At 45.4% G+C, this 13940-nt stretch overlaps 1 protein-coding gene across 5 annotated transcripts in view; it reads right to left on the reverse strand.

Moving 5' to 3' along the window:
• Window positions 1-13940, reverse strand: part of RBM47 (RNA binding motif protein 47) — a 156080-nt gene that overhangs the window by 33301 nt on the left and 108839 nt on the right. Inside the window, exon 1 of one of the 5 annotated variants that reach the window (XM_038752391.1) lies at window positions 5117-5187. The exons of the other annotated variants lie outside the window; for them this stretch is intronic. The gene's annotated coding sequence lies outside the window, so the exon portion shown is untranslated. Of the gene's footprint in view, window positions 1-5116; window positions 5188-13940 lie in introns of those variants that run through there. 5 annotated transcript variants of the gene reach the window in all.

Consider the following 13940-nt stretch of genomic DNA (forward strand, 5'->3'; position numbering starts at 1 on the left):
ATGTTCCCTGCCCATAACGAACATGTGAACATACACCTATATACATCACACACACACACACACTCTCTCTCTCTCTCTCTCTCTCTCTCTCTCTCTCTCTCTCACCTAAGATTTACATTTAGAGGAAAGTGGTTTTCTCACTTGACAGTCTAATCTAATCTAATTTAATGATTCTTAGGGTGAAAAGGTTCAAAATTTTTCTCCAGTTTATAAGCTATCTTTTGGGGCCCAGGGCAAGATTAAGCTGAATGTAGACTCCCACCTTCTCTGCCCTTGTCATCTTAACCTTCAGTCCCCCGCTCCCCACTATTATTATTATTACTACTAATAATATAGTAACAATGGTAATTGTCCAGCAAATTCTGGATTAAATACAGTACAATCAAAGAAGCAACATGGCCTGAGGGAAACAGCATAGACCTGGAAATCAGGAAACCTGGGTTCTAAACCCTGCTCTGCCGCCTACCTGCCGTGTGACTTTGGGCCAGTCACTTAACTTCTATGGGACTCAGTTTCCTAATCTGTAAACTAAGGATTAAATTTCCCATTTTCCCTCCCCTTTAGACTGAAAGCCCCACGTGGAACAGGGAATATGTCCAGTCTACTTACATTTATATACCCCAGAGCTTGGCACAGAGTAAGTACTTAACAAATACCACAATTCTTATTAGTATGATTGGATCAGACATAGTTCCCATCCTATGTGGAACTCACAGTCTAAGGGGAAGAACGGATATTTTATTTCCATTTTCCAGATGAGGAAACTGACTTGCCCATGTCACAGAGTAGGCAATAGGAGGAACCAGAACTAGAACCCTGGGTCTCTGGGTGTCTATCCACTAAGCTAGGTATGCTGCTCCTCACGGAAAATGTACATAAAAATTATTTGTAAAAGCCACATTTCTTTTAATGTTTTTTGTTAAGCACCTACTATGAGCCAGGCACTGTACAAAGCTCTGGGCTGGATACAAGATAATCAGGTTGGGCACAGTCCCTGTCCAACATAATAATAATAATAATAACATTTATAAAGCACTTACTATGTGCAAAGCACTGTTCTATGTGCTGGGGAGGTTACAAGGTGATCGGATTGTCCCACAGCAGGGGCTCACAGTCTTCATCCCTATTTTCCAGATGAGGTAACTGAGGCCCAGAGAAATTAAGTGACTTACCCAAAGTCAACAGCTGACAATTGGCGGAACTGGGATTTGAACCCCTGACCTCTGACTCCAAAGCCCGGGCTCTTTCCACTGAGCCACGCTGTTACACATGGACTTACAAGCCTTAACCCCCATTTTTCAGATGAGGTAACTGAGGCACAGAGAAGTGAAGTGACTTGCCCAAGGTCACACAGCAGAGACGAGGAGGGGCCGGGATGAGACTCAGGTCTTCCTGAATCCTAGACCTGTGATCTGTACAATAGGCTAGGCTGCTTTTCTTGTTCATGAAAACTTTTGAGCCATGATTAAAACCCAGAACTCCTGATTCCTACTTCTACTCATGGGGCCTGGATGCTTTTCCATCCTCAGCAGAGGATTTAAGCCCAAATTCTTGTGGGAATTCCATTTCAAGGAAGAACGAGGACACATGGCTCAAAATGAAGGCTGGCTGGCTAGCTGGCTGACTGGCTAGCTAGCTGACTGACTGGCTGTCTGTCTTATTGGTTCTCTGAATAGCTAGCTACCTGGCTGGGGAATGGCTTGGCATTTCTTTTTTTTTTAATGGTATTTGTGAAGCACTTACCGTGTGCCAGGCACTGCACTAAGCACTGGAGTAGATACAGGTTAATTGGGCTGAATGCAGTCCATATCCCACATGGGTCTCACTTGTACAGATGAGGGAACTGAGGCACAGAAGTGAAGTGACTTGCCCAAGTCATACAGCTAACAACTGGTGGAGCTGGGATTAGAACCCAGGTCCACACTCTACCCACTAGACAAGACTGTTTCTCTTGGAGATTGACTCCTTGCCCTTGACTTTCAGAGTACCAGGAATCTCCCAGAAAAGTCTAAGAACCCAGGCCCTTGAGACTGCAGCCTCCGCGCTTCCTGAGGCCAATCCCAAGTATGTTTTGCGGATTTTACAGATGAGGAAACTGAGGCACAGAACTGAAGTGACTTGCCCAAGTCATGCAGCTAACAACTGGTGGAGCTGGGATTAGAACCCAGGTCCATACTCTAACCACTAGACAAGACTGTTTCTCTTGGAAATTGACTCCTTGCCATTGATTTTCAGAGTACCGGGAATCTCCCAGAAAAGTCTAAGAACCCAGGCCTTTGAGACTGCAGCCTCCGCGCTTCCTGAGGCCAGTCCCAAATATGTTTTTCAGTTGCCTCTTGCTGAGGGTTGACAGAATCGGCCCACAGATCTTTCCCAGCCGAAGTCAGTGACCTCAACTAAGTCAATGAACCCCAAGCCGGAGTAACCTGGGGGTGGGATTATGATTTCCACCATTCCCCCAAGAGTCCAACTGCCACGGTGCTGGTGGTGGTCGTAGTGGGAGTACAGTACGTACTTCTTTCTTTGTGGATTGACTTTTGACCCCTTCTATAAAATGCACCTTGCACCAGGGAAATTTAAGGCTCCAGCTAGTTACTCATTACATCCAGCCATGAACGGCCTGCAGACTCCTAGCTGCCTGTTCCGACCGAGGTGCAGATGGGAAAAAAAGCAGTCATTAGAGCTGTGAAATTCTGTCATATCGGCAGAATTGGACTGCAACGGGCAGCAATTCATGCTTGACCTCTGATCTGTGAAGTCTGTGTGAACCTTTGACCCCTGGATTGGAATTGAGAAATAGGGTTCACTGATGCAAGGAGGAGCAGAAAGAGGAGGTGGAGGAGGAGGAGAAGGTAATTTGTTATAGGGCAAATGGCCACAAAGAGTTCACTATTCTGGGGACAGAGGAGGGAGCCCAAGAAAAAATATCTTCCCAAATCTGGGTAGGAGCCAATGTTAGCAGGCCCAGGGGCTGAGATTTGAAGACTAAACATCCCTCTTCACGGGAGGTCACAGAATTAAATCCCTCAGACCACTGGGACTCTGAGCCCTAGAACTTGAAGCTCCTGGGACTCTGAGTTCCGGGATTTAAGGCCTCTGGCACTCTGGGTCTCTGAAATCCGCAATTTAAGTCTCTTGGCTGGGACTTGGCTTTCAGCAGCATTTGTTTCTGTGTGGTTTGTGTGGCTCAGTGGAAAGAGCCCGGGCTTGGGAGTCAGAGGTCATGGGTTCGAATCCCAGCTCCGCCACGTGTCTGCTGTGTGACCTTGGGGAAGTCACTTAACTTCTCTGAGCCTCAGTTACCTCATCTGTAAAATGGGGATGAAGACTGTGAGCCCCACATGGGACAACCTGATCACCTTGTATCCCACCCAGCGCTTAGAACGGTACTTTGCACATAGTAAGCACTTAACAAATGTCATCATTATTAGAGAAGCAGCGTGGCTCGGTGGACAGAGCATGGACTTTGGAGTCAGAGGTCATGGGTTCAAATCCCAGCTCTACCAATTGTCATCTGTGTGACTTTGGGCAAGTCACTTAACTTCCCTGTGCCTCATTTCCCTCATCCGTAAAATGGGGATTAAGATTGTGAGCCCCCTGTGGGACAACCTGATCCCCTTGTAACCTCGCCAGTGCTTAGAACAGTGCTTTGCACATAGTAAGCACTTAATAAATGCCATTATTATTATTATTATTATTATTATTATTATTATTACTACAGCAGAACACGGTTCAGCCAGCAGTAGCTTACAAAGAGTTAAGGCCAGTCCCTGAAACAGGAACATGAAGCAATTCCACCTTTGATATGCTGTAGTTTTTATCCAACGCGTTATCTAATCTTGGTTATAAAGTGCAAAACCGAACAAGCCCCTTATGGGGAAAAGCAGTGAAGTGGCCCATGGGAAACTTTCTGTCTTTGAAACCAAAACTATCACCACCTCCCAACACCCCTTACTCCTCTGCCCCAGCAAACATTAGATCCGGGCCCTGTAATATCGCCAAAACTCTCAGGCTTGTTCTCAAGCCAGATCCCCGCCTGTTCTGCTACGATGAACTCGCTGGCTTGGGACGCCCTTCCAACTTACACTCTCTCCTTCTCTATCCAAACAGAAAGGAACAGCCACGAGTCCCACCCTCAAGCACTGCTAACCCAATATTACTAACAGTAGAATCGGGAGGAGGACCCACGCAGACTCTCAAGGGCAAAGACTATGTTCGAAACTACTCTGCTTCAGATTCCGACCTGGTTGCTGCGCAATAAACACTGTCGGTGGTAAAAGATTATGGCACTATACTAAGCGCTGGGGTAGGTATAAGAAAATCTGGTTGGGCACAGGTCTGTCCCACATGGGGCTCACATACTTAATCCCTATTATACAGATGAGGTCACTGAGGCACAGAGTAGTGAAGTGATTTGCCCAACGTCACATAGACAAGAGGAGGAGCCGGGATCAGAACCCAGATCCTTCTAACTCCCAGGCCACACTTTTGAATCTATCCATTAGGCCACACTGCTTCTCAAGGCTACCAACGTAGTCCGTCACAATATATCCTCCATTGGACCATCTGCTTTCTTGTGGAACGGATTAGGTTTGGAGATAAGGTTAGCCTCCCCCTCTGACATCAAACCCTCCTTGCTGGTGAAGGAAATGCACTGAAACAACCAACAGCCACACCTAATCACACAGACCCACAACCTTCTGTCCCAGTCCTAATTTTAAAATCGCAAAATTGATTCTGAACCGATAATGAACTAGCCGGGAGGGGACGGTCAACTCAAATCGGCATTTTCTTGGGCCCAAATCCTAGCAAATCCCTGATCTCTCTGGTCTCCATTTCCGGGATGTGGGGTGGGTTGGAGGGTTGAGGGTCGGGATTCTGGCCCGGAGCCTCCGGACTCTACGGGTGGAAGGGTTTTGTGTCCCGTCTGGTGGAGTTTGGGCTGGGCTGGACTGAAGTTCCCGACGTTTCCCTTCCCCGAGGTTTTTATCCTATTTAAATGGGAAAGTAAACATATTTGGTCACTGGCTCATTTACCCCATCAATCAAAAGTCCCCGGCAGAACCCAATCTTTTTCCCACAGCTCGGCTCTGCCCAGGAGCTACGGTTCCCTTACCTTTCCAGTGCCGAAATCCGGGCCCGGCCGAAAGCACCTGCGCCTTTCCTTAAAGGACTTTTCGCTTCCGTCCGAATCCCCAGGGCTGCGGGAACCGCCCCCCGGCCCCCAGCTCTCTATTGGTCTGCTGCTTGGGTCGTTTCGATTCCTGGGGAGTCACTAGCTCGGAATACCTGTAATGAGGCTCGGTGGGTGGGTCGGAGGAAGGTGGGCGGGGGCATCTCTCAGATGCTCAACAGCGGCTTGAAAATTAATGGAAACTCAGCTGGAACAAATGGCTTTCTGGAGGGCCAGGCTTCAGGGAAGAAGAATGCAAGGGGGAAAGGCTGATATTTTCTTAGGGAATGGAGGGTCTAGAGGGACTGTTTTATTTGGAGGTGCTGGGGGCCAGAGGGAGAAGATTGGGATAAGCCACAAACTGCACTTCTCAGCCAAAGGGGTTAGGAAGATACTTTGCTTCCTTAAAACTGAGGAACTGAAGCAAGGAATAAATATTACTCTATTTATTTATTTATTTTATTTGTACATATTTATTCTATTTATTTTATTTTGTTAATATTCAGTCATTCATTCAATTGTATTTATTGAGCGCTTACTGTGTGCAGAGCACTGTACTAAGCGCTTGGGAAGTACAAGCTGGCAACATAGAGAGACGGTCCCTACCCAACAGGGGGCTCACAGTCTAGAAGGGGGAGATAGAGAACAAAACAAAACATAGTAACAAAATAAAATAAATAGAATGAATATGTACAAATAAAATAAATAAATAAATAAACGGAGTAATAAATATGTACAAACATATACATATATACAGGTGCTGTGGGGAGGGGAAGGAGGTAAGGCTGGGGGGATGGAGAGGGGGAGGAGGGGGGTTTGGTTTTGTTCTCTGTCTCCCCCTTCTAGACTGTGAGCCCACTGTTGGGTAGGGACCGTCTCTATATGTTGCCAACTTGTACTTCCCAAGCACTTAGTACAGTGCTCTGCACACAGTAAGTGCTCAATAAATACGATTGAATGAATGAATGAATGAAAAGGACAAGGGTTCAGACACCTCTTGGTTCAACAAATGAATGTGGAGCTCTGCTTTACTTGGAGCTGAGGCTGGCTTAAAGTGTCACTATTACTACTAATTGTGGCATTTGTTAAGTGCCAAGTACTGTGGATGATACAATATAGGGCGCTTAGTACAGTGCTCTGCACACAGTAAGCGCTCAATAAATACGATTGATGATGATGAATAATAATGATGGCATTTATTAAGTGCTTACTATGTGCAAAGCACTGTTCTAAGCACTGGGGAGGTTACAAGGTGATCAGGTTGTCCCACGGTGTGTGTGTGGGGGGGGGTTCACAGTCTTCATCCCCATTTTAAGAATAATAATAATAATAATGATGGTGGCATTTATTAAGCGCTTACTATGTGCAAAGCACTGTTCTAAGCACTGGGGAAGTTACAAGGTGGCTGGGGAGGTTACAAGGTTACAAGCAGTGTGGCTCAGTGGAAAAGAGCACGGGCTTTGGAGTCAGAGGTCATGGGTTCAAATCCCTGCTCAGCCAATTGTCAGCTATGTGACTTTGGGCAAGTTACTTCACTTCTCTGGGCCTCAGTTACCTCATCTGTAAAATGGGGATTAAGACTCTGAGCCCCACGTGGGACAACCTGATCACCTTGTAACCTCCCCAGCACTTAGAACAGTGCTTTGCACATAGGAAGCGCTTAATAAATGCCATTATTATTATTATTAGGGTACTGCCCTAGCTGCCCTTCCCACCTTGGGAGCCGTAGGCCTTAACTTTGAGCAGCAGCAGGGTCCCTGGTCCAGACGTTTGGGGGTCCAGGCAAGGGTGGGGTGAGGCAAAGGAGGATAGGACAGTGCGACTCAATGAAAAGAGCACTGACTGGTAGCCAGGAGACCTGGGTTCTAGTCCAGGATCTAATTCTTGCCCGCTTTGTGACCTTGGGCAAGTTATTTAACTACTTTGCCTGTTTCCTCATGGGGCAAGTGGGGATAAAACACCAATTCTACTTCCCTTTTATACTGTAAACTCAATATGGCATAGGAGCTTTGCCTGATCTCTATTTATTTATTTATTTATTTTGCTTGTACATGCCTATTCTATTTATTTTATTTTGTCAATATGTTTTGTTTTGTTGTCTGTCTCCCCCTTCTAGACTGTGAGCCCACTGTTGGGTAGGGACTGTCTCTATATGTTGCCAATTTGTACTTCCCAAGCACTTAGTACAGTGCTCTGCACACAGTAAGCGTTCAATAAATATGATTGATTGATTGATTGGTTGATCTGATCATTCTGCAACTATCCCAGTGTTCTTTCTTTAATGGTATTTATCAATCCATTAATTAATTAATTAACTGTTAATTAATTATTAATCACCTGTATATATGTTTGTACATATTTATTACTCTATTCATTTATTTATTTTACTTGTACATATTTATTCTATTTATTTTATTTGGTTTATATGTTTTGTTTTGTTGTCTGTCTCCCCATTCTAGACTGTGAGCCCGCTGTTGGGTAGGGACTGTCTCTATATGTTGCCAACTTGTACTTCCCAAGTGCTCTGCACACAGTAAGCGCTCAATAAATACAACTGAATGAATGAATTAATTAATTTATCGCTTACTCTATGTCAAGTGTTGTTCTAAGCCCTGGGCTAAATAATAATAATAATGATGGTATTTGTTAAGTACTTACTATGTGCAAAGCACTGTTCTAAGCACTGGGGGGATACAAGGTGATCACATGGGGCTCACAATCTTAATCCCCATTTTACAGATGAGGGAACTGAGGATCAGAAATTTTAAGTGACCTGCCCAAAGTTACACAGCTGGGATTTGAACCCAGGACCTCTGACTCCAAAGCCCGGGCTCTTTCCACTGAGCCACGCTGCTTCTCAATACAAGTTTATTGTATTGGACAAGGTCCCTGGTTCACATGGGGCTCACATTCTAAATTGGAGGGAGGCAGATTTAATTTTTTTTCTTTTTTTGGGGCATTTGTTAAGTGCTTACTATGTGCAAAGCACTGTTCTAAGCGCTGGGGGGATACAAGGTGATCAGGTTGTCCTGCGCGGGGCTCACACTCATCATCCCCACTTTACAGATGAGGTAATTGAGGCTCCGAGAAGTTAACTGATTTGCCCAAGGTCACACAGCAGACATGTGACGGAGCAGGGATTCGAACCCACAACCTCTGACTCCAAAGCCCGGGCTCTTTCCACTGAGCCACACTGCTTCTCTATGATAACAAATGATATTTTTTAAGCACTTACTGTATGGCAGGCACTGTTCTAAGTGCTGGGGTAAGATACAAGATAAGCAGGTTGGACACAGTCCACTCCCACATGGGGCTTGCAGTCTTACTCACAGATTAAGATGAGGTAACTCAGGCACAGAGAAATGGACTTGCCCAGGGTCACACAGCAGACAAGATAGGGAGTCAGAATTAGAACCCTGGTCCTTCGGAATCCTAGGCCCATGCTCTTTTCATTAGACCACACTGCTCTTGATGATGGCATTTATTAAGCGCTTACTACGTGCAAAGCACTGTTCTAAGCGCTGGGAAGGTTACAAGGTGATCAGGTTGTCCCATGGGGGGCTCACAGTCTTCATCCCCATTTTACAGATGAGGGAACTGAGGCCCAGAGAAGTGAAGTGACTTGCCCAAAGTCACACAGCTGACAATTGGCAGAGCCGGGATTGGAACCCATGACCTCTGACTCTTTTCCACTGAGCCACGTTGCTTCTCTGATGTGTACTTAGAACAGTTTTTGACATATACTAAGTGCCTTACTAAATCTCATCATTTTTGTAATAATAATAATGATGGTATTTGTTAAGCACTTACTATATGCCACTTACTATATAATCACTGTTTATATGTATAAACATACACATGTATGTATAAACATACATACATGCTTATGTCTGCTTATGCAAACATATGTTTATGTAAACATATGTATGTTTATGTGCGTGCATATGTATAAATACCCTGTATATATGTTTGTACGTATTTATTACTCTATTTATTCTACTTGTACATATCTATTCTATTTATTTTATTTTGTTAATATGTTTTGTTTTGTTCTCTATCTCGCCCTTCTAGACTGTGAGCCCGCTGTTGGGTAGGGACCGTCTCTATATGTTGCCAACTTGGACTTCCCAAGTGCTTAGTCCAGTGCTCTGCACACAGTAAGTGCTCAATAAATATGATTGATTAATTGATTGATTGATTGATTCTAAGCGCTGGGGTAGTTATGGGATATTCAGGTTGGACACGGTCCCTGTCCCACACGAGGCTCACAGTCTTAATACCCATTCTACAGTTGAAGTAACTGAGGCATAGAAATAAAGGCTTAGAGAAGCAGCGTGGCTCAGTGGAAAGAGCCCAGGCTTTGGAGTCAGAGGTCATGGGTTCGAATCCCAGCTCTGCCCATTGTCAGCTGTGTGACTTTGGGCAAGTCACTTCACTCCTCTGTGCCTCAGTTCCCTCATCTGTAAAATGGGGATTAAGATTGTGAACCCCCTGTGGGGCAACCTGATCGCTTTGTAACCTCCCCAGCGCTTAGAACAGCGCTTTACACAGAGTAAGTGCTTAATAAATGCCATTATTATTATTATTATTATTAAGTGACTTGCCCAAAGTCATACAGCAGACAAGTGGCAGAGCCAGGATTAGAACCCAAGTCCTCTGATTCCCAAGCCCATGCTCTCGCCACTAGGCCATTGTAGGATGGGGCAAGTCATCTATCAGTTGTATTTATTGAGGGTATTCTATTTATTTTATTTTGTTAATATGTTTTGTTGTCTGTCTCCCCCTTCTAGAATGCGAACCCACTGTTGGGTAGGGACCGTCTCTATATGTTGCCAACTTGTACTTCCCAAGCGCTTAGTACAGTGCTCTGCACACAGTAAGCGCTCAATAAATACGATTGAATGAATGAATGAATGAGAGCTTACTGAAAGCAAAGCACTACACCTAGCACTTGGGAGAGTAAGACAAAAGCAAAACACACATTCTTTCACCTCATGGAACTTACCGTTTAATAGGCAGGGCTGGAGCAGGACAGGGACAAAGGGATAAAGGCAGTTCTATTTATTGAGCACAGATTTATCTAATACAAAGTACTGTATTGAGTGTTTGGGAGCATACATATGCCTTGCCCTCGGGGAGCTTGGTATCTAAAGTGTAGGGCAGAAAGAAGACAGATATGCCTGTCCTGAGAAGGAGCATGGCTCAGTGGAAAGAGCACGGACTTTGGAGTCAGAGGTCATGGGTTCAAATCCCAGCTCCGCCACTTGTCAGCTGTGTGACTTTGGGCAAGTCACTTAACTTCTCTGGGCCTCAGTTCCCTTATCTGTAAAACGGGGATTAAGAATGTGAGACCCATGTGGGACAACCTGATCACCTTGCATCCCCCCAGTGTTTAAAACAGTGCTTTGCACAATGTAAGTGTTTAACAAATACCATCATTATTATTATTTGCAGGAAATAGAAATATTTGCAGGAGTCAGAGGTCATGGGTTCAAATCCCGGCTCCGTCACGTGTCAGCTGTGTGACTTTGGGCAAGTCACTTCACTTCTCTGGGCCTCAGTTCCCTTATCTGTAAAATGGGGATTAAGACTGTGAGCCCCACGTGGGACAACCTGATCACCTTGCATCCCCCCAGCGCTTAGAACAGTGCTTTGCACAAGGTAAGTGTTTAACAAATACCATCGTTATTATCATTATTATTATTTGCAGGAAATGGGAGGTTGGAGCTGGGGCTGGGGTGGGGTGGGGGGCTATGGGGCTTAATTTGAGCCAGGGCTGGTGGGATTTAGCTCCAGCAATTGAGGGCAGAACCCTGGCACCTCTCCCAGGCAGGATTATTCCTGCCAAGGTGCAAACAGCCTTGCCCCAGTGCAGTCCTGAAAGAATAAGGGAAACTTTGCCTCATTTTCAATCTCCTAGCATCCTCTGCTGCAACACCCACTCCCCGAAGCAGAATACCAGCCACTCTTCATACCATCCTCCACCCTTGCCTGAAGGGGAGGCAATCGGAGAGGAGCTGGTGGCTCTCCCGGGACCAGATAAGAACCATAGCCAGGATCACAGGTTCAGGAGTCCTGCTGTGGGGACAATGTCAAGGGGTGGGGCTATTGCCAATAATAATGATAATAATAGTAATATGCATTTGTTTAGCGTTTACTTTGTGCCAGGCACTGTACTAAGCGCTGGGGTGGATACAAGCAAATCCAGCCGGACACAGTCCCTGTCCCACACTGGGCTCACAGTCTCAATCCCCATTTTATAGATGAAATAACTGAGGCATAGACAAGTGATGTGACTTGCTCAAGGTCACATAGCAGACAAGTGGCAGAGCCAAGATTAGAACCCACAACCTTCTAACTCCCAAGCCTGCGCACTATCCACTAGGCCACACTGCTTCTCTGCCGAGGTTGGAGTAGGAGGAAGGGGAGGAATGAGGGGGATGTCTGGAGCAAGGGAACTTAACATAGGGTGGGGGCTAGTGGCCAGTATGGAACCAAAGACTGATGAGATTCTCAGACCCAAGAAAGGGCAAAGAACAAGGAAAAGGGGTGGGACCAGGGCAGGGACTGGGTTTGCTGGAAAGGGCAGGAGCAGGAAGTTATTAAATGACAGTGGCATTTGTTAAGTGCTTACTATGTGCCAGGCACTGTGCTAAGTGCTAGGATACGTACAATAGAATCAAATCAGACACACACAATCCCTTTCCTACATGAGGCTTAGAAAAAGCCAGCATGGCCCAGGAGATACAGCAAGTCCCCCTCCCCATCCCCCCGCCTTACCTCCTTCCCCTCCACACAGCACCTGTATATATGTTTGTACAGATTTAATACTCTATTTATTTCTTTATTTTACTTGTACATATTTATTGTATTTATTTTATTTGGTTAATATGTTTTGTTTTGTTCTCTGTCTCCCCCTTCTAGACTGTGAGCCCGCTGTTGGGTAGGGACCGTCTCTACAAGTTGCCAACTTGGACTTCCCAAGCGCTTAGCTCCTTCCCCTCCCCACAGCACCTGTATATATGTTTGTACATATTTATTCCTCTATTTATTTCTTTATTTTACTTGTACATATTTATTCTATTTATTTTATTTGGTTAATATGTTCTGTTTTGTTGTCTGTCTTCCCCTTCTAGACCGTGAGCCCACTGTTGGGTAGGGACCGTCTCTACATATTGCCAACTTGGACTTCCCAAGCGCTTAGTACAGTGCTCTGCACACAGTAAGCGCTCAATAAATACGACTGAATGAATGAATGAATGATTGAATGAAAGGGAAGGGGGCCTGGGTTCTGTTCATTCTATTCCAGCTCCATTTCTTGAGCTCTATTTCTTGCTAGCTGTATGACCTTGGACAAATTGCTTAATTTCTCAGGGCCTCAGCTTCCTCATCTGTAAAATAGGGACAAGATACCTCTTTTCCTTTCCCATTAAACTCTGAGCCCCGTGTGGGATACAGGAACTGTGCCTGACCTCATTGTATCAAGCGCTTGGTACAGTGTTCTGCACACAGTAAGCGCTCAATAAATATAATCGAATGAATGGATCGTACCTACTTCAGTGCTTAGTGCAGTGCATATATTAACAATCATTGTGGTATTTGTTAGGGGTATTTGTTAGGGGGGACTGGGGTAGATACAAGATATTCATGTCCCATGTGGGGCTCACAGTCTGAATAAGAAGAAGGGCAAGCATTAAACCCCCATTAGGCAGATGAGATAACTAAGGTACCGAGAAATTAACTGACTTGCCCAAGGTCAACTTGCCCAACTGACTTGCTTGGCGGCCCCAAGGCTTAGAACCCAGATTTTCAGATTCCCAGGCCTGTGCTCTTTCTGCTAGGCCTCACTGCTTCTCAGGCACTTAACAAAAACCACAATTAAGAGCCCGGGCTTTGGAATCAGAGGTCATGGGTTCAAATCCCAGCTCCGCCACTTGTCAGCTGTGTGATTTTGGGCAAGTCACGTCACTTCTCTGGGCCTCAGTTACCTCATCTGCAAAATGAGGATGAAGACTGTGAGCCCCCCGTGGGACAACCTGATCACCCTGTAACCTCCCCAGTGCTTAGAACAGGGCTTTGCACATAGTAAGCATTTAATAAATGTCATCATTATTATTGTTAAATCCCAGCTCTGCCACTTGTCAGCTGTGTGACTTTGGGCAAATCACTTCACTTCTCTGTGTCTCAGTTACCTCATCTGTAAAATGGGGATGAAGACTGTGAGGCCCCCCATGGGACAACCTGATCACCCTGTGACCTCCCCAGAGCTTAGAACAGTGCATTGCACATAGTAAGCGCTTAATAAATGCCGTTGTTATTATTATTATGGCTAGTAAGGGATAGAGGGAGCAGATGTTACAGTGGAGGAGACTGAGGTTGAGGTAAAGTGACTTGCTCAAGGTCACACAACGACAAGAGTCAGGCTAGCTCTCTTCCTCCCTTCAAAGCCCTACTGAGAGCTCACCTCCTCCAGGAGGCATTCCCAGGATGAGCCCCCTTTTTCCTCTCCTTCTCCCCATCACCCCCCTGCCCTACCTCCTTCCCCTCCCCACAACATTTGTATATATTTGTACAGATTTATTACTCTATTTCACTTGTACATAGTTACTACTCTAGTTTATTAATGATGTGCATATAGCTATAATTCTATTTATTCTGATGGCTTTGACACCTGTCTACATGTTTTGTTGTCTGTCTCCCCCTTCTAGACTGTGAGCCATTGTTGGGTAGGGACCATCTCTATATGTTGCCGACTTGTACTTCCCAA

Source organism: Tachyglossus aculeatus, chromosome 10 (assembly GCF_015852505.1).
Source record: "Tachyglossus aculeatus isolate mTacAcu1 chromosome 10, mTacAcu1.pri, whole genome shotgun sequence".
In the NCBI taxonomy this organism is placed as follows: domain Eukaryota; kingdom Metazoa; phylum Chordata; class Mammalia; order Monotremata; family Tachyglossidae; genus Tachyglossus; species Tachyglossus aculeatus.